At 45.1% G+C, this 19,043-nt stretch overlaps 1 pseudogene; it reads left to right on the top strand.

The window, feature by feature from the left end:
- LOC115004499 (discs large homolog 1-like protein) overlaps positions 1-19,043 on the top strand; it is a 51,692-nt pseudogene that overhangs the window by 9,462 nt on the left and 23,187 nt on the right.

Genomic DNA, 19,043 nt, shown 5'->3' with positions numbered 1-19,043 from the left:
GGAGGGGAGGAGAGGAGAAGGGACATGGGAGATGAGAGATAAGAAGAGAGGAGAGATGGGAGAGGAGATGAGGAGCTCTGCCTCCATCGTGTGGAGCTCAGACGTACTGCTGTCTACTGTCAAAGACTCCTGGTCCACTCAGTGTCTGCACGCTGCAGTTCATGTTTGTTACTGCAGCATTCAGACTCGGGTAACTCATGTTGTGATCCTGGAGACGTCACTGACTTATATTTATATCATTTATTTTAAATAAATCACAATCAGGTTTGTTTTCTGTTTCATGTTGCTGTGAAAACGTCTTCAAACAACTAGAGTTATTCAAGTTCATCATAATGTAACTCAATGCGACCTCCGTTAGAGTTAGCTGTTCGCTGTTAGCTCCGTTATTTAGCCAAGCAGGCCGTGCTGCCCAGCGGCTGCTAACCGCTAACGTTAGCTAGCTCTCCTGCAGAGTTCAACACGGATTTGTTGTTTTCAGGTTTCTGGCTTTCTAAATACCAAAGTATCCGTACTCGTGACATTCCTACTTACGAGTTCCTGGATGAAGATAAAAAGGTTCTTCCCTCTTCAGTAACATTCAACACACATTTAGTCTTTCTGTGTTTTTGCTGTAGAAACTAGTTTCACAACATCTCTTCATCCCTCATCCTCACTCATTGTCACATGCTCACCTCTGTCTGACCTCTGTCTGACCTGCACGGATCATCTGTCTCCTGCTTTGCCTTTTTCTGTATTTTGACCTCCGCGAGACTCCGTCTGTCCTCCTCCCTGTAGGTAGCGTCTCTGGAGTGCATCTTTGACGGTTCCTCAGCGTTAGGACAGCAGCACGTCCCGGAACTCCCCTCCCCTACGCCCTCCACCCTCTATAGCCACGGCGAGGACAGCCCCCTCCCCTCCTGCTCCGCCAACCCTTACCCCCCAATCCAGGTAAACCCCCCTCCACACCCAACTGGGGTGGCGGCCATCAGTCATTGTTGTTTACAACTCATCGTGTTTTCATTCTTGAGCAAAGTTTATCTTCTCGTTCATATTCAAAGATCCTCAGTCTAAGTGTGTTAGGCGTAATTCACTCGTGGTCAAACTAAACGGGTTTATAAATGGCCAATGCTGATATATTATTGTTTATTAAATAATAAGAAATAACGCACAACATCGCTTAACTTGTATTAATATTTATTAACCTGTTATCTACATAGTTTCTTTAGTAGATTGTCAGTGTTTCACGTACTGTTGGTTTCATACTAAGTTTTGGGAGAAAGAAGAAACGTCGTGTTGAACTAAATAACATGTTGCTAAAGAATTCTGCAGCCAGAGGCTCGACCTCAGCCAGGAGTCATCTGCAACTCATACGCCTAGATTATTAAGGGGGGGGGGCATCGATACAGCATAGCATTGGGGTGTTTCTGATATATAATCATATTATTATACACACCTTTTAAAAGAGCAAGGAACTTTTACTTCTTAAGAATATTCAGACATAAAAATAATATAGAGAAACATTAAAATATCCTAAATAAATATAACATAAATAAAAACAATAAATAAAAACAATAAATAAAAGAGAGGGTTACACTTCAGTAGTTTGTTGAGTGGAGCTGGAGACAGCACGTGGTTAGCTTAGCTTAGCATAAAGGTAGGGGGGAAGTAAAAACCCGTGCAGCTCTAAAGCTCACGTTTCATCTCGTCTTCATTCATAATTGAAGAATTAGCTGTTTCCTAAACTAAGCTAAGCTAAGATGCTACACAGACAGAAGAATTTAATCTTCAAATATAACTATTGGAAAGTGGATTCACACATTTCCTTTAACACAAGATCCACGATGTGACAGGTTTGATCTGTGTTGTTGGAGTCGAGTGTTTGTCTCTTTAAATGGAAAGCATTTATTAAAAAGGTGAAAGAATGATTGTAAACATGTTAGTTGTTGATGAACCTGCAGCTTTAATCCTGCAGGAATTATTACTTCATGACAAACCAGAGCTGAAAACATTCATCAGTCTCAGCTGGACTTTTATGCAAATGTTACAATCACAGTAAAAGCCCTGCTTTCAAAAAGTGTTTGTGCGGTAAAAGTATGGTATTAAAAGTATAACATTAGTAAACAAGACGGGGTCTGTCAGACCCCTGACTCACGGACAGTCTGTCCAGGTTGAGAGTTGCGCCGGGAGCCAACCTAGAGTAGCGGTACACTGCTGCGAAGGCGCCTGGTGACGGACCTGGCGCCAGGCTGGTCACACACACACACCGAGAGGTCGGCCCTGACCCGCCGAGTATTGAACAGCCAAATCGATTCTAAAAAAATAAAAATCTTATTCAGGTGCAGCTCGAACGTATACGTTACCATTGTTTTATTTATTAAAAGGAAAAGCAGAAAATATTCACATTTGAGAAGCTGGAACCATAAAGTAAAAATAAATGTAGTAAATGACACATTAAAAGATTTCCCTTTGAGATAAAATCAAATGTATTTATACAGCCCAATATCACAAATTACACATTTGTCTCAGTGTTTACAGACTGTACAGGATACAACACCCTCTGTCCTCAGACCCTCTGTCTTTAGACCCTCTGTCTTTAGACCCTCTGTCCTCAGACCCTCTGTCCTCAGACCCTCTGTCCTTAGACCCTCTGTCCTCAGACCCTCTGTCTTTAGACCCTCTGTCCTTACACCCTCTGTCCTTACACCCTCTGTCCTCAGACCCTCTGTCTTTAGACCCTCTGTCCTCAGACCCTCTGTCCTTAGACCCTCTGTCCTCAGACCCTCTGTCCTTAGACCCTCTGTCCTCAGACCCTCTGTCCTTACACCCTCTGTCCTTACACCCTCTGTCCTTAGACCCTCTGTCCTCAGACCCTCTGTCCTTACACCCTCTATCCTTAAACCCTCTGTCCTTAGACCCTCTGTCCTTAGACCCTCTGTCCTCAGACCTTCTGTCCTTACACCCTCTGTCCTTAGACCCTCTGTCCTCAGACCCTCTGTCCTTAGACCCTCTGTCCTTAGACCCTCTATCCTTAGACCCTCTGTCCTTAGACCCTCTGTCCTCAGACCCTCTGTCCTTACACCCTCTGTCCTTAGACCCTCTGTCCTTAGACCCTCTGTCCTCAGACCCTCTGTCCTTACACCCTCTATCCTTAGACCCTCTGTCCTTAGACCCTCTGTCCTTAGACCCTCTGTCTTTAGACCCTCTGTCCTTAGACCCTCTGTCCTCAGACCCTCTGTCCTCAGACCCTCTGTCTTAGGACCCTCTGTCCTTAGACCCTCTGTCCTTACACCCTCTATCCTTAGACCCTCTGTCCTTAGACCCTCTGTCCTCAGACCCTCTGTCCTCAGACCCTCTGTCCTTACACCCTCTATCCTTAGACCCTCTGTCCTTAGACCCTCTGTCCTCAGACCCTCTGTCCTTACACCCTCTGTCCTTAGACCCTCTGTCCTCAGACCCTCTGTCCTTACACCCTCTGTCCTCAGACCCTCTGTCTTAGGACCCTCTATCCTTACACCCTCTGTCCTCAGACCCTCTGTCCTCAGACCCTCTGTCCTCAGACCCTCTGTCCTTACACCCTCTATCCTTAGACCCTCTGTCCTTAGACACTCTGTCCTCAGACCCTCTGTCCTTACACCCTCTGTCCTTAGACCCTCTGTCCTCAGACCCTCTGTCCTTACACCCTCTGTCCTCAGACCCTCTGTCTTAGGACCCTCTATCCTTACACCCTCTGTCCTCAGACCCTTAGACCCTCTGTCCTTACACCCTCTATCCTTAGACCCTCTGTCCTTAGACCCTCTGTCCTTAGACCCTCTGTCTTTAGACCCTCTGTCCTTAGACCCTCTGTCCTCAGACCCTCTGTCCTCAGACCCTCTGTCTTAGGACCCTCTGTCCTTAGACCCTCTGTCCTTACACCCTCTATCCTTAGACCCTCTGTCCTTAGACCCTCTGTCCTCAGACCCTCTGTCCTCAGACCCTCTGTCCTTACACCCTCTATCCTTAGACCCTCTGTCCTTAGACCCTCTGTCCTCAGACCCTCTGTCCTTACACCCTCTGTCCTTAGACCCTCTGTCCTCAGACCCTCTGTCCTTACACCCTCTGTCCTCAGACCCTCTGTCTTAGGACCCTCTATCCTTACACCCTCTGTCCTCAGACCCTCTGTCCTCAGACCCTCTGTCCTCAGACCCTCTGTCCTTACACCCTCTATCCTTAGACCCTCTGTCCTTAGACCCTCTGTCCTCAGACCCTCTGTCCTTACACCCTCTGTCCTTAGACCCTCTGTCCTCAGACCCTCTGTCCTTACACCCTCTGTCCTCAGACCCTCTGTCTTAGGACCCTCTATCCTTACACCCTCTGTCCTCAGACCCTCTGTCTTAGGACCCTCTGTCTTTAGACCCTCGCATCGCACAAGGAAAAACTTCCTAAAAGAAACCCAAAAAAAAAAGTAATCCAGCCTTGAAGTAACAAATGCATGGACTAGTTTTTCTGCATCATTTTGAGGATGTGTCTTATTTTTGCAATGTTACGTAGATGAAAGAAGGCAGTCCTTGAGATTTGTTTTATGTGGGAGTTAAACGACAGATCTTGATCAAAGATAACGCCAAGATTCCTTACAGTGGTGCTGGAGGCCAAGTTAATGCCATCCAGAGCTTCTATGTCATTAGAAAATGCGTTTCGGAGGCGTTTAGGGCCAAGTATAATAACTTCAGTTTTGTCTGTGTTTAACATCAAAAGGTTGCAGAACATCCAAGTTGTTATGTCCTTAAGGCTTGAAGTTTAGCCAATTGATTGGTTTCATCTGGTTTAATTGATAGATATAATTGGGTATCATCCGCATAACAATGAAAGTTTATAGAGTGGTTCCTTATAATATTGCCCAAAGGAAGCATATATAAGGTGAATAGAATCGGTCCAAGTACAGAACCCTGCGGAACTCCAAGACTGACTTTGGCTGTCATGGAGGATTTATCGTTAACAAGTACAAACTGAGATCGCTCAGATAAATAGGACTTGAACCAGCTTAGTGAAGTAGAAAGTACTCAAATTTGTATATAAGTTTAGTACTTTAGCTCCTTTCCACCACTGATCTCGTCCTTCACATCAGACACAAAGCAGCTGAGCGGACCTCCACACCTCCACTTGGCACTGGACGGAGAAGTTTCTGCTCACGGTGACACTCTTTGGTGGAGAAATCTCCGCATCCTTCTTCATTGTTTCCTCCACGTTTGATGTGCAGCAGCCTGACGTCAGCACGCAGCTCTCTCCATCACCCCCACACCTCCACACCCCCACACCGTCAGCAGGCAGCTCTCTCCATCACCTCCGCCGTGATAACACAATGACTGGATCCGAACATCTCAAAGACGCTGAAGGCGGGAGAACGTACTGTACACTCCTCTTTTTTAAATTATTATTCTTCCTTTCATTTTTTCATCTATCTTCCTCCGCCTCTCGCTCGCGCTCCTCAACAGCGCCATGGCAACACAGGAGATGAATGCCGACAAAGAAAATCCTGACGGCAGGAAAATGGAGGGAGGGGTGGGGGGTGTTGAACCTGTAGAGAAGGACAAGGGCAGATTTAGTGAGGCTCTCCGTAACGGGGTGTGATAGTCAAATGTATATTTATCACCGAGACAAAGGACTCAAAGGCCATGAAATGACTTGTCACTAATGCTTCTTCTCCACCGTCTCATCTCCGCTACACTTTATTCCCAGCGGCAGCAAAGGATGCTGGGAGGACAGGCCAGCTCTATTTATAGCCAACACGGTTCCAGTCGGTCCTGGAATATCAGGGAAATCATGGAATATTAACGGTGCATATTCCAGGCAGGAGAAATATCAAAGAAACTTCTAAACAGCAGAATGTTTTTTCTTTTTTTATACGTTTACTTTTGGACAGTTTTTTAATTCTGATCCACAACATTTACAAGATTGTTGGCAGTGCAGGAAGATTTCCTTTCATAACAGAAGTTCTTTCCAGAAATCTGCTGCTCAGGGAATAATACTGTGTTTGCTGATGTTTTCAAATTTGGAGGCATTACATACACAATTGCACTTTTTCAATGGGACAAATACCTTGAATTTAGGGGTGATTTTGCCCTTTGACCCCAATTATTTTGGACACTGGCGATACCGATAGAAGGTGACGCTGACCTTTTACTCTTACACCTGATTTTAGGAAACAAGTATTTGAATAAAATTAACACTTACTCAGAAATCATTAGGAAGGTTTCCCTGAGTATCATGTTGGTTCAGGGATAATCTTTGATGAAACATGAAACACTTCTATTAAAGCGTAAATCCCACAATTCTGTAGCATATTTCAAATCTGCTTTCAAGTGCAGCGGATTCTTCTTACGTCACGTTCTCCTGCCCGACTTCTGAAAATCAAACTGATTTTCTTTAGCTGTTAGCATTTTACAGACTCTTTTATTGTCGTCTCGTCGTGACGTTCTGTGACACGGATAGTTTTTGGCAGCTTGGCAGACGTTTAGTTTCTGCAGTAAACACTTAAATGAATTGATGGACGTCCACGTGTATAAATGGACAAACGCTGTTAATGAAAGAGGCTCACGCTGTAAAGCAGGGACTTTATATCCGCTGTGAACATAATGCTAGTCAATGCATACATTTACGGCACTTACATTTATAGAAGTACTTTTACTGTATTTGAACAGTAACTGTAAGCCAGACTTCACAGCAGATGTGATATGAGCTCCTTTCTTTGTTCCAGACATCACCGGAACACGAACTGATCTATAAAGTGTTTGGTGGAGACGTGGGATCAGTGCATCGCAGAGGGCGAAGCTGCTTGTAATAAACATGCAAAAACATTCCAGTCAGAGAGGCTCAGATTTGATTATTATACTCCAATTTTTATCTGAGATTGAATTGCTGCTAAGTTATTGTCTAACTATACCATAGTATAACTATATATAACTAACTATATTCACAGTTTGTCACTTTGTTATTTTTTACTAATAACTTTTTCTTCCGATTCTGTTTTGATTTGTCCATAATTTGATATCAGAGATGCAGTTTTAAAAGGAGTTAAGAGGGTCTTCAGGATCAATTGCTATATAGAGTTGGGTGTCATGTGCATAGCGATGAAGATTTACACTTTTCCTCTGGGTTATAACTTATAAAGATCAAAAAGAAGTGGGCCCAGGACAGAGCCTTGTGGCACACACCTTGTGGGATGTTTGGTATTTGAGATGAGAAGCTTTTGAACTTTGAGCATGAAGGGAAGTTTCTTTATTTGTGTTTAGAAATGAATGGTTGCCTTTCACTGACTCTCAAACACACATGATGAAACAAACAATACAAAAAACATTCATAAACATAACAGTATGAATACAAAATATAAGTTTTTTTTAAACAAAATGGCAAGTAGAAGGGTCTCCACCAAACAAGCAATACTTTCTGTTTTATAAATGGTTTATTTCATCTTATCCTTTTAGTTTTTTATTAGGTACTTTTGTATTTACCTGATTTATCCTGGAAATATTTTAGAGTATGTTTTCATTAACTACTAAAGCCACAGTAAACTCTCTAAATGAACTTCCCTGCTACATATAACTCGCTTCCATCACAGATATAACGCATCACAGATCACCACGCTGTCCGTCACAGCAGTGATAACTCAGCTGTGTGTGTGTGTGTGTGTGTGTGTGTCTGTCTGTGTGTGTGTGTGTGTGTCTGTCTGTGTGTGTGTGTGTGTGTGTCCTGCTGAGTCATATTTGGAAAGAGACTGAAAGAGGACTGAAGTAGGACAGAGGTCAGCTGGACCAAACCCACCGAGAACCAGGAGGGAGGAGGAAGACTGCAGAGAGAAGAGAGATCAGAGGAGTAACTTCCTCCCTGCCTGCGCTCTCTTTAAACACACACGGCCTCTCGTCAGCCCTGCAGTCTGTTGTTGCTGTCTGCTTCAGAAAAGCGGAGGCTGGCCGACCGGCTGCTCTCTCTCCGCCTGCTACGCGATGCTCTCTCACCCCGGCAGGTTAATCCGCCCCCGGAGGCTCCTCTCTCTCTTTTTCCCGTCAAGTTCAGAGTCTGACGACTGCCGTTTACCGGCTACCGTCTACTACAGCTGCTCATAACTGACGGGGAGGACGACCTCGGCGTGTCTCCTCTCTGCTCCGTCGCTCCTTTTCCTGGAAGCGGCATCTGGTCACCTCCACCAGCGCCTCCCTGTTTGTGTCTGTGAGGAGGAAGGGGACACACACACAAGGTGGAGTGAAGCCCCCCTCCCATCGTCTGCTCTCCAGCCTGCACCACCTCCGCCACCCCGCAAGCCTGCAGCAGGAGCGAGAGGAGGCGACACACCACCTCCACAGCAGCAACAAGCAGCATGTTCAACTCTGTGTGGTACGCCAAAAAGATGGGCCGCCGCATCATAGGCACCCTGAGGAGAACCAAGCGGCTCCACCGGCGCCTACTGGTAGGTCATCCACCCCCCACCCATAAGGAAATACATCTTCATAAAGGTGAGGAGGTAGGGGGGAGGCGCTGCACCGTGTAGCGTGAGTCATTTTCTACAACGTGTGAGTGTGCAGTCAGCCTGTATACATATGATCATGGTGTGTGTGTGTGTGTGTGTGTTGATGTATTGATCGTCTGCTGTGGATGTGACGCTGCTGGATGAAGCAGATGTGGAAAAGTTGCAACAGGAGAGCTGCTGCGTCATGTGGTGGATCAGGATTCATGCAGAAACCTTCACAGATGTAGAAACGCCCTCCTCCACCATCCCATTGCCAAGACATTGTTTTTAACCGTCGTCCGATGAATAGAGGCTCGGCGTAAACGTGAGGACGGGCTTCTGTGGAGTTGGAGGTGATTTGTTGATAAGGCTGCAGCGCTGTGAGCAGGTTATTACATCTAAACGGGAGAATCTTCCAGAGCTCTCAGCAGCTGCGGCTCGTTTGGGATCATAAGAAACGATGAGCAGGATTCTCCCTCTTCTCCAGCGCTCCTGTTGAAGTCCAGGTGTGTTTGTGTTTTTGGGGATCCTGTCACACCCGGTGCGGCTTCTTCCTTCTCCACGACGTGGAGAGATTTACCTGCATAAACAGCATCATGGTCTGTGCAGATGTGAGGAACCCCTGCAGTAGCACATGCCTTCCCCGGCGTTGCCTAGCAACCTCCCGGCTCCTGACACGCAGCACTACCCCCCCCCCCCCCCCCCTTTACTGCCTTACACACACTCACACACACACACGTTCACATACAACACACACTCACCAGTGGTGGAAGAAGTGTTCACATCCTGTACTTATTCTTCTCATTTCTAATGTAACTAAAGAGTACAAAGTGCAATATCTCCCTCTGTAGTGCAGTAGAAGTATAAAGTACCTCAACATTGTATTTAAGTACAGTACAGGTGTTGTGTTTGTGTACATACACGATCCTTTACTTAACTAACAGTACAAATACTCTGTCCTGCATTGAAAATGGTACTTAAGTAAAAGAATGTAAGTACTTAAAGTATTAAAAGTAAAAGTACTCAATGCAAAACGATCTGTCAATCAACTAGTTGGTTAATCGCTCATCATCTCAGCTGCACGGGTTGGCCTGATTATTGTTGGGTATTGTCCAAATCATTCAAACCTATTTTTATGTGTTTTGGGGAGATAGGAAGTAATATCAAGCAACACATTCACATTTTCACTTTTATTGCCGGTATGGATGTGAAATAGGTCTTAAATGTAACGTTTGTAGAGAAATATAATGACATTTAAAGGTATGTTAAATCACTGACCCCATTAGTAAAATAACTGGTAGTGTTTGTGTGTAGCTGTGTTGTGCTGCTCTGTGTGGCCTGTAGGTGGTGCTGCAGGCGCACAGCAGCACATTTTAAGCTTCAATCCGTCAGCGCTGCAGCTCTGTGGAGCTGAACGGGATGTGTTGATATGCCTAGCATGGAGCCGGTCTTTACATTGTGATGTGTATTTAATATTTCTATGTGGCATGAGCTGTTCAGTTTATCGTATTGAGTTGCTCTCTAAATGTTTGCGTTCCTGTTGTCATGAATCATGTGGGTCAGATTTTGCGGTGCAGGTCGATTTTAGATGGAGCCTGCAGGGCTGAACTCAGTACCAGTAACCTACTTTAATGTTCAGATGACCACTAAATACTAAATATGTTGAAGTAGTTTGTGTTCCATGGTGGGGACGAGGTGTTTGGTTTACTTCTCATGTATCCAGATGACATGTTGGGATGCGGGAGAGGGAAAGGTCTGGAAACGCTCCTCCCACCGGCGCTCCTCCTGGATTAAATCCATTTATGGAAATCTGTCCAACTGCACGCTGCCCGTTGTCATGTCAACACTCGTATGTGGGTTATTTTGGGGCACGTTTTATGTCATATAAACTTTTCCCATTCATAATTTACCCAACGTAAAGGAATACTATTACTCCTTCTGCCACAGGGAATACGTTCACACCCTCTGCTGCTTATACAATACTGACATCATGGGGTTTGGAATTGGCTCAAACTGAACATGAGTTTTGAAGCTGATGTCCATATTTAAGAGATTTATCAGACTAAAAACACGACTTACACAATCCATTTTAACAAAGGTCCTTAAAGAGGTATGTGCTGCGCACAACATATTAGTTTACAACATTTTGTTTTTTACTAACATTTCTCGTTACTTATCTGCCAGTACTGATATATCTGCGTAAAATGTCACATTTTCAATACTTTGTTTTAAGGAATATGATCATATTTTTCTACTGATTTTTAATGTGGTCTAAACGCATGCAGGAAAACAAGAACTTATCCAAAGTTAAAATGGTCTAAACGTAAGTTTTAAGTCACGATATCTGAGATATTGGATCGAAGAATACAGAAAACAGTAAGAATATTAGATTTGGTGCCGACTTTCAATACTTTACTCTCCAGAAATGTCTCGATCTAATGAGCAGATTGGCGTCAAACTTACTTCATCAAACGTCAATGCGAAGTGATTAACCGCGGGCCGGAAGTGGCCTTGAGTTTGACACCTGTTCCCAAAGAGGTCCGAGACAGAGATATGTATTTATTTTTAACTTTTACATTTGCAAACTTTTGTGTTTCCTCGTAAGACTGTTTTAATTTAGAGTCCCTATGACCGCTATAGTAGCTTAGAAATTAGCGATACGTCACACTTAATTTGCATACACAAAAGTACTTTTTCCCCCACGTGTCACCTTACGGGTCCGTCGGTTTGTAAGTGTGACGTTTGTAAATCAAACAATGCACCTGCTGTCAAATAAAAAGGGTTGTTGAAAGAACATTGTTAAATACATTAAGTATTGAATAGTTTTAAACAGAGGATGAACTCTTTTCATTTTATTTACCGCGTGACTTTTCACTAACTTCCAGTGTATTTGGTTCAATTAGTTTTTTAATCCATATGGATCCATCCATGCCGTCAGCGTGAGGCGACCAACCGACCGGGACTAAGGTCAAGCCTGAACGTCAGCGAACCACCAAGTAACTTTATTTTGTGGTTGTAAAATTAATTATTCTCATTTTCCACATTGAGCTTTTTGTGATGGTACAATGTGGATGCAGCACTGGAAACATCACATCAGCAGCAGCGCGGCGGCTCAGCCTGCGAGCGGCGTCTTTATCTTCAGCAGAGGCTTAAAGCTGCTGCAGAGAATATCCAAACGAAAGCTGCAGCTAACCAGGAGTCCTCGTTGCACCCCCACCCCCCTCGCTGCTGACGCTGACATGTACGTCGCTGTGTCTGAATCCGGGGGCAACATCGATTATTCATGCAGCGAGTGGAGCTGCCACCCCCCCCTTCTCGTGCTGACATGTGCCTCGCTCACTGAAGCCCATTAATTGGCAGGAGAATGAGAGAAGACGAGAGAGGGAGGGTGTCACAGAGAAAGAGCAGCTGAAGAGGGAGGGGGACGTGAGAAAGAAGAGAGGGGAGTGTTATTGTGCTTTCGTGCCGGAGTAACAGGATTGAGTTTGGATCTGTTGCGGTCATACCACAGAGACCCAACAAGTCTGTCCAGATCTGCAGGAACCATCCATAATTTATTACCAACCGGGAATCTCCTCCAGGACGATGACCACACACTACCCCCACCAGGAGTTCACCTCCAAGGCTATGAACGGCGCCGAGAAGAAGCTGCCGCGGGTCAACCTGCAGGAGTCCATCGCCCACCTCCACCCGCTCCAGAGGCAGCACGCCATCGAGCTCCACCGACAGCAGCAGCAGCAGCAGCCGGGTCGTCAACAGGTCCAGGCGTCTCTGTCGACGTTTACCGCCTGCACGGTGCCCGCGTCCTGCCGAGCTCGCAGCCGCTTCCTCAACCTGCGGGACAGCGTCAAGAAAAGTCCGACCAAGAGTACCGCCAAAGTGGTCGGATGCAGCCACGCGGCAAGCAGGCCGGAAATACCATGGGTACCCTTCGCTTTCAGTAAGGTACTTCAGCATCCACGACTTGTTCTGTGTGAAGTTGGGAGACCTTTTTTTTTTGTGGTGGCACAAAAGCTTTAATTCTACAGTCAGAGGTTAATTACAGTCACGCGTAAGGCTGGACTGACGTTTGTAGCTCAGACTATACACAGCACCAAGGTGATACCAAACTTATTATAAAAGGTAGTTCATAGCACCGAGTTGGTACCAAAAAGTATTGAAATTGGTAGCACCAAATATTTGTTTAAAGTACTAAACGTTGGCATCGAATTTCTGTTCGGATTGGTCATCTTGCGAACTCTTTGATGAAATAGTTCCAGACTTTTCTGGACTTTTTCCAGACAGGCTGCTACTTTTGTTTAATAAAAGGGATGCGTAGGAAATCGTGCTTGTAATTTGTCAAAGACTCGATTACGTGTCGGCACTTTATTGAAGATGTTTCTGTCTGAGGACCATCTCAAAACTAAACTTTATGGAAGATATCCCAACCTCAGAATGAGCTGTGCAGGAACTATGTTGTTGTCTTGAACTGGTTGTGTTGTGGGTGATCGAGGAGCTGAGCGTCGTTCTGGTGAAGTTATAAATGAAATATACGGCGCTGTGTAGGAGTGTGTGTCCTGCTGTTGGAGTTACTACAGTGAGTCAGTACAGACCATGTGTGACTCATGACATCTGTGTCTCCATCCATCAAACTGCTTCTCAGTCACGTTTTCAGCTTCTCTTGTTTCCTCCTCCAACTTTATCTGCTTCTGATTTATAAATGTTGCATTCACGTCATAGATCATCTTTTTATTTACTCACCGTGTGTTACTTTGTTCTTCTCGCGTGCCACCAGGGGGAACCGAGAATACAAAGTACGGCCAAAGACGGAGGAAAGTCTTGATGAATTCAAGTAAATGGAGCCGCGTTCAGAAATCTATCTGAAAATACCTTTTACTCTCACAACTAGTGCAGAATAATAAAGTCTGTTATCCAGTCGATGCTCATTCCTTCACACGTGACTTTTCATAACATCTTACTATTAAAAACACTTCTACCCGCCACGACCGTCTCATGCTTGAGCATGACTTGTAATCTTGTAAAATGTAGTTTTTGGCGAGAAACTTATTCAAGTCAACAGCTGTTTAAAGGAGTTGTTTTCACAACAATATTAAATGGGTATTAGAGGGAATTATGACGTGTTTAACTTTTATTCACATAATATTCACATCAAATTTATTTATATAGCCCAAAATCACAAATTACACATTAGTCTCAGTGTTTACAGACTGTACAGGATACGACACCCTCTGTCCTTAGACCCTCTGTCCTTAGACCCTCTGTCCTTAGACCCTCTGTCCTTAGACCCTCTGTCCTTACACCCTCTGTCCTTAGACCCTCTGTCCTTACACCCTCTGTCCTTAGACCCTCTGTCCTTAGATCTTCTGTCCTTAGACCCTCTGTCTTTAGACCCTCTGTCCTTAGATCTTCTGTCCTTAGACCCTCTGTCCTTAGACCCTCTGTCCTTACACCCTCTGTCCTTAGACCCTCTGTCCTTTCACCCTCTGTCCTTAGACCCTCTGTCCTTAGATCTTCTGTCCTTAGACCCTCTGTCTTTAGACCCTCTGTCCTTAGATCTTCTGTCCTTAGACCCTCTGTCCTTAGATCTTCTGTCCTTAGACCCTCTGTCCTTATACCCTCTGTCCTTAGATCTTCTGTCCTTAGACCCTCTGTCCTTACACCCTCTGTCCTTAGACCCTCTGTCCTCAGACTCTCTGTCCTTAGGCTCTCTGTCCTTAGACCCTCTGTCCTTAGACCCTCTGTCCTTAGACCCTCCGTCCTTAGACCCTCTGTCCTTAGACCCTCTGTTTTTAGACCCTCCGTCCTTACACCCTCTGTCCTTAGACCCTCCGTCCTTACACCCTCTATCCATAGACCCTCTGTCCTTAGACCCTCTGTCCTTAGACCCTCTGTCCTTAGACCCTCGCATCGCACAAGGAAAAACTTCCTAAAAGAAACCCCATAATTAACGGGGGAGAAATGGAGGAGGGATCCCTCTCCCAGGACGGACAGACGTGCAATAGATGTCGTGTGTACAGGATAAACAACATAGTGCAAATACAACATTTGATGGAAATTATGATTGTGTTGAAAAAAAGAAAGTTTGGATGAATCCAGGAAAATGTCAATAAGGCTTCCTGGTGTCCAGCAGGACCAGGTCAGCAGGCGCAGCCACGATTCATGATCCTGACGTAAACTTTATCAGTGGCAACCTGCCACATGAGAGGCACAGAAACTCCGGGGATGATACCCCGGATGATGAGTTAGTAACATACATTTACATAAATGCATACAGATAGAGAGGGAGGGGAGCAGAGAGGAATATATTATTCAAACCTAATAAAAGAGTATATGAGATTTATAGTTTTGTTTTAGTTTTTTCCCGTGGTGTCGGATCATATTTATAATGGTGGAATTTCAACGTTTTTGGTATCGATTGTTACATTTCTATGGTGACATCTCCAGCAGTACAAGCTGTAAGAAGGAGTCGATCACAATAATTAACATTTGATTCAGTTAAATCTGCAATCGATATTTATTTCCATGATGGATTAATATTTTTGATTAGAGCCGGACCGGTAAATCCCCTGACGTTAGCGTTTTAAAATCTGTATTAACATGTCTGCTGATAAATAATAAGTTGAAATACACTAAAGTCAAATATCTGCTCGGGGTCATTTAGAAACCGTGTCGCCGACTGTAAAAAAAAAAACTGATTCAACAAATCTAAGAATATTAGAATATCTGTTTATTTAAACTCAAATATTTATTATCAGCGGTAAATAATTTGGTATTTGTCAGGTATAATGCTAATCGTTTTTGGATTAAATTATTAATTATTAAGGTAATTATTGTGGAGATGCTGGGATAAGAGAGCATTATTATTTTTTCTCTCAAATCACAGATTTAATCATCACATTTGTTGATTAACTGGGAGTTCAGTTTAAGCTTGGATAGTTCCCGTCAGCTCATCTATTTATTTTATTCCCCCACAAAGATCCGTGATGTACAGGAGCGCTCACTCCCAACATCCCTCGTGTTGGATTCAAACACAAACTCTTGTGTGTTGCTGCATCTGTCACACACTTTGTATTCTTTGGGAGCAATGAAGCTCCATTGTCAGCGGCTTTTGCGAGCGACGCTCCAGAAGTAGGGCTGCCGGATCAATGTGGTCGATGTGCGGGGGCTAATTTTAGCGGCTGTTGGTTTTCCATGGACTCCAAGTTCTGCTGCTGCGGCACTTCCTGCCAGCAGCTTCATGAGGTCCTGCTCTTGTATAACAGAGGTCACTTCTCTTAAGCTTTTACACAACACGTTGACCAACGAGGCAGGTTGAACATGAACGTCTCAGAAGTTTTTATAAACATCTAATAAAAACTAATTAAAGTACACAAATTGTGTTCCAGTGTTGCACTCTTCCACCAAGCGTCATGAGAACCAGGCCGGTGGTCTTTGTCATCCCGCTGACGGAAAAACATAACAACCTCCTTGAGGATAATAAAGATAATTGCTCCTTAATTTAAATAAAATGTTCGTACGTTCAAGCTCTTTGCATTTGCTAAGTCTTTCACCTTGTTGTTGAGGGGCTGTCTTGGTTGACACGCCTCGTCAACATTGCGTGGAAGTCTGGGACAGTGCCTAGGGGTTGGCAGACCGGGGTGGTGGTTCCCCTATTTAAAAAGGGGGACCAGAGAGTGTGTGCCAACTACAGGGGTATCACACTTCTCAGCCTCCCTGGTAAAGTCTACTCCAAGGTACTGGAAAGGAGGGTTCGGCCGGTAGTCGAACCTCTGATTGAAGAGGAACAATGCGGATTCCGTCCTGGTCGTGGAACAACGGACCAACTCTTTACTCTTGCAAGGATCCTGGAGGGGGCCTGGGAGTACGCCCATCTGGTCTACATGTGTTTTGTGGATCTGGAGAAGGCGTATGACCGGGTCCCCCGGGTGATACTGTGGGAGGTGCTGCGGGAGTATGGGGTGAGGGGGTCACTTCTGAGGGCCATCCAATCCCTGTACGCCCAAAGCGAGAGTTGTGTCCGGATACTCGGCAGTAAGTCGGACTCGTTTCCAGTGAATGTTGGCCTCCGCCAGGGCTGCGCTTTATCACCAATCCTGTTCATGAATTTCATGGATAGGATATCGAGGCGTAGTCGTGGAGGAGAGGGGTTGCAGTTCGGTGACCTGAGGATCTCATCGCTGCTCTTTGCAGATGATGTGGTCCTTATGGCATCATCGGTCTGTGACCTTCAACAGTCACTGGATCGGTTCGCAGCCGAGTGTGCAGCGGTTGGGATGAGGATCAGCACCTCTAAATCTGAGGCCATGGCTCTCAGCAGGAAACCGGTGGATTGCCTACTCCGGGTAGGGAATGAGCCATTACCCCAAGTGAAGGAGTTCAAGTACCTCGGGGTCTTGTTCGTGAGTGAAGGGACGATGGAGTGAGAGATTGGCCGGAGAATCGGAGCAGCGGGGGCGGTACTACAGTCACTTTACCGCACCGTTGTGACGAAAACAGAGCTGAGCCAGAAGGCAAAGCTCTCAATATACCAGTCGATCTTCATTCCTACCCTCACCTATGGTCATGAAGGCTGGGTCATGACCGAAAGAACGAGATCACAGGTACAAGACGGGTGGCGTCTCCCTTAGAGATAGGGTGAGAAGCTCAGCCAACCGTGAGAGACTCGGAGTAGAGCCGCTGCTCCTTTACGTTGAAAGGAGCCAGTTGAGGTGGTTCATCTAGTAAGGAGCCACCTGGGCGCCTCCCTAGGGAGGTGTTCCAGGCACGTCCAGCTGGGAGGAGACCCTGGGGAAGACCCAGGACTCGGTGGAGAGATTATATCTCCTCACTGGGAACGCCTCAGGATCCCCCAGTCGGAGCTGGAGGATGTGGCTCGGAGAAGGGAAGATTGGGGTTCCTTACTGGAGCTGCTGCCCCCGCGACCCGACCCCGGATAAGCGGTGGACGATGGATGGATGGATGGAAATCTTTCACCTGTCAGCGGTTCTTCTGCACATTTAGTTTCATATATATAATGACTTGTGTGTATAATATTTTGCCATTATGAGAATTGTGTTTTCTTTTCTTTGTTTTCCTCACCGGTCCAAACGCTGCAGCAACGTCTCAGTTCAGACAAATGACCGAGAACAATTCAGTTTCTAATAAATAAAATAGTGTGTGTGTGTGTGTGTGTGTGTGTGTGTGTGTGTGTGTGTGTGTGTGTGTGTGTGTGTGTGTAAAGGTCTTCACATGTTAATAATGTGCTTCTATAGTTTATGAAAAGTGACTTTTTAAAATATAAACTGAGCCTTTAAAAGAAGCTGCTGATTGGCTGCGTTCTGTGCGTCTGCAGGTTGTTTGTCCTCTTAAAGGGACAGTTCAACACAAACTCTGTTCATTTGTATTCAGCTCTCACCTCTAGGCTCTCTGTGCTCCCAGAGAACGTTTTCTGTCAAATAATGTTAAGAAGATGAAAACACATCGGTCCAAACACTGCAAGACTTTAATGGAGGTCGAACGACAGAAAGCAGAAAAGTTTATAAAACGTTGTCGTGTTTGTATTCATGGACTCTATTTGACAAAGAGGCGTTTTCGACCTCCTCCTGCTTTAAGCAATAGTTCAGTGAAAATACATATTATTCTGAAACTTTGAGTAGTGCTGCTGTTAATGCTCTTGTACTTTTACTTCTAACAGAGTTTTCACACTGTTGTAGGAGCACTTCTTCCACCTCTGCTTCAATCTGCCAAACACATCTATAAGTATCTATAGATGTTTTTCATAAAGACGCAACATATCACACTATAATGCCGTATGAAATACACTGTGGTGGGAGTGTGATCGCCTCCAACAGCAGACATGTTGACATATTGACAGTTGTGAAAGTGTGACGGGGTTAATACTCTCTGCTCCGCCTGATTGAAATGTCTGCTGCTTTTCAATAATCACAAAAAAGGACATCCGCCCCCTGCTGACACTGTACTGAGGGACCGGGATTTAACACACACACACACACACACACACACACACACACACACACAGACCCAGATCAGACAGTGTGGCTTTAATCTTCTCCGAGCAGCAGATGGCCGAGTTTTGTCACATCAGGATCGTCCAAAAAGCAGCGCTGTTCAAACCTCCCCAACACAATGAACTTTGTTTCTCTTCTTTAAGCAGTCGGGGACGAGCAAGGATTTAAATCGAACACTGGGGGGGGGGGTAAATCTTTCAGGATCTCACGATTCGATTGCGGAGGGATGACGTATTTTTGTTGGCCGACATAGGAGTTAGCATTGCCCCGGTTCCCTCGACAAACGGGATAAAAGTAAACTGTAATGCAGCTAATAGTGTTTGCTACATCAGTCTTAACTCTTCGTCGTCTAACGCTGTAAAATTTTGTTTCTCCTCAAAGAATCCTGCAAACGCTCCATTTGAAGTCTTGTGTTTACAGAGACGTGCTCGAAAGTCATGAAGCGTGAAGAAAAGCATAAAATATGACGAGTCGATTAGACGAGTCGGCTAAAACCAAACTCCATGTTCATCAAACATCTGTATGTTAAACATCTGTATGTCAAACATCTGTATGTCAAACATCTGTATGTTAAACATCTG

Source organism: Cottoperca gobio, unplaced genomic scaffold, assembly GCF_900634415.1.
Source record: "Cottoperca gobio unplaced genomic scaffold, fCotGob3.1 fCotGob3_107arrow_ctg1, whole genome shotgun sequence".
NCBI classification, from domain to species: domain Eukaryota; kingdom Metazoa; phylum Chordata; class Actinopteri; order Perciformes; family Bovichtidae; genus Cottoperca; species Cottoperca gobio.
The sequence above is the reverse complement of the archived record's forward strand: the minus strand, read 5'-3'. Positions and strand labels throughout refer to the sequence as shown.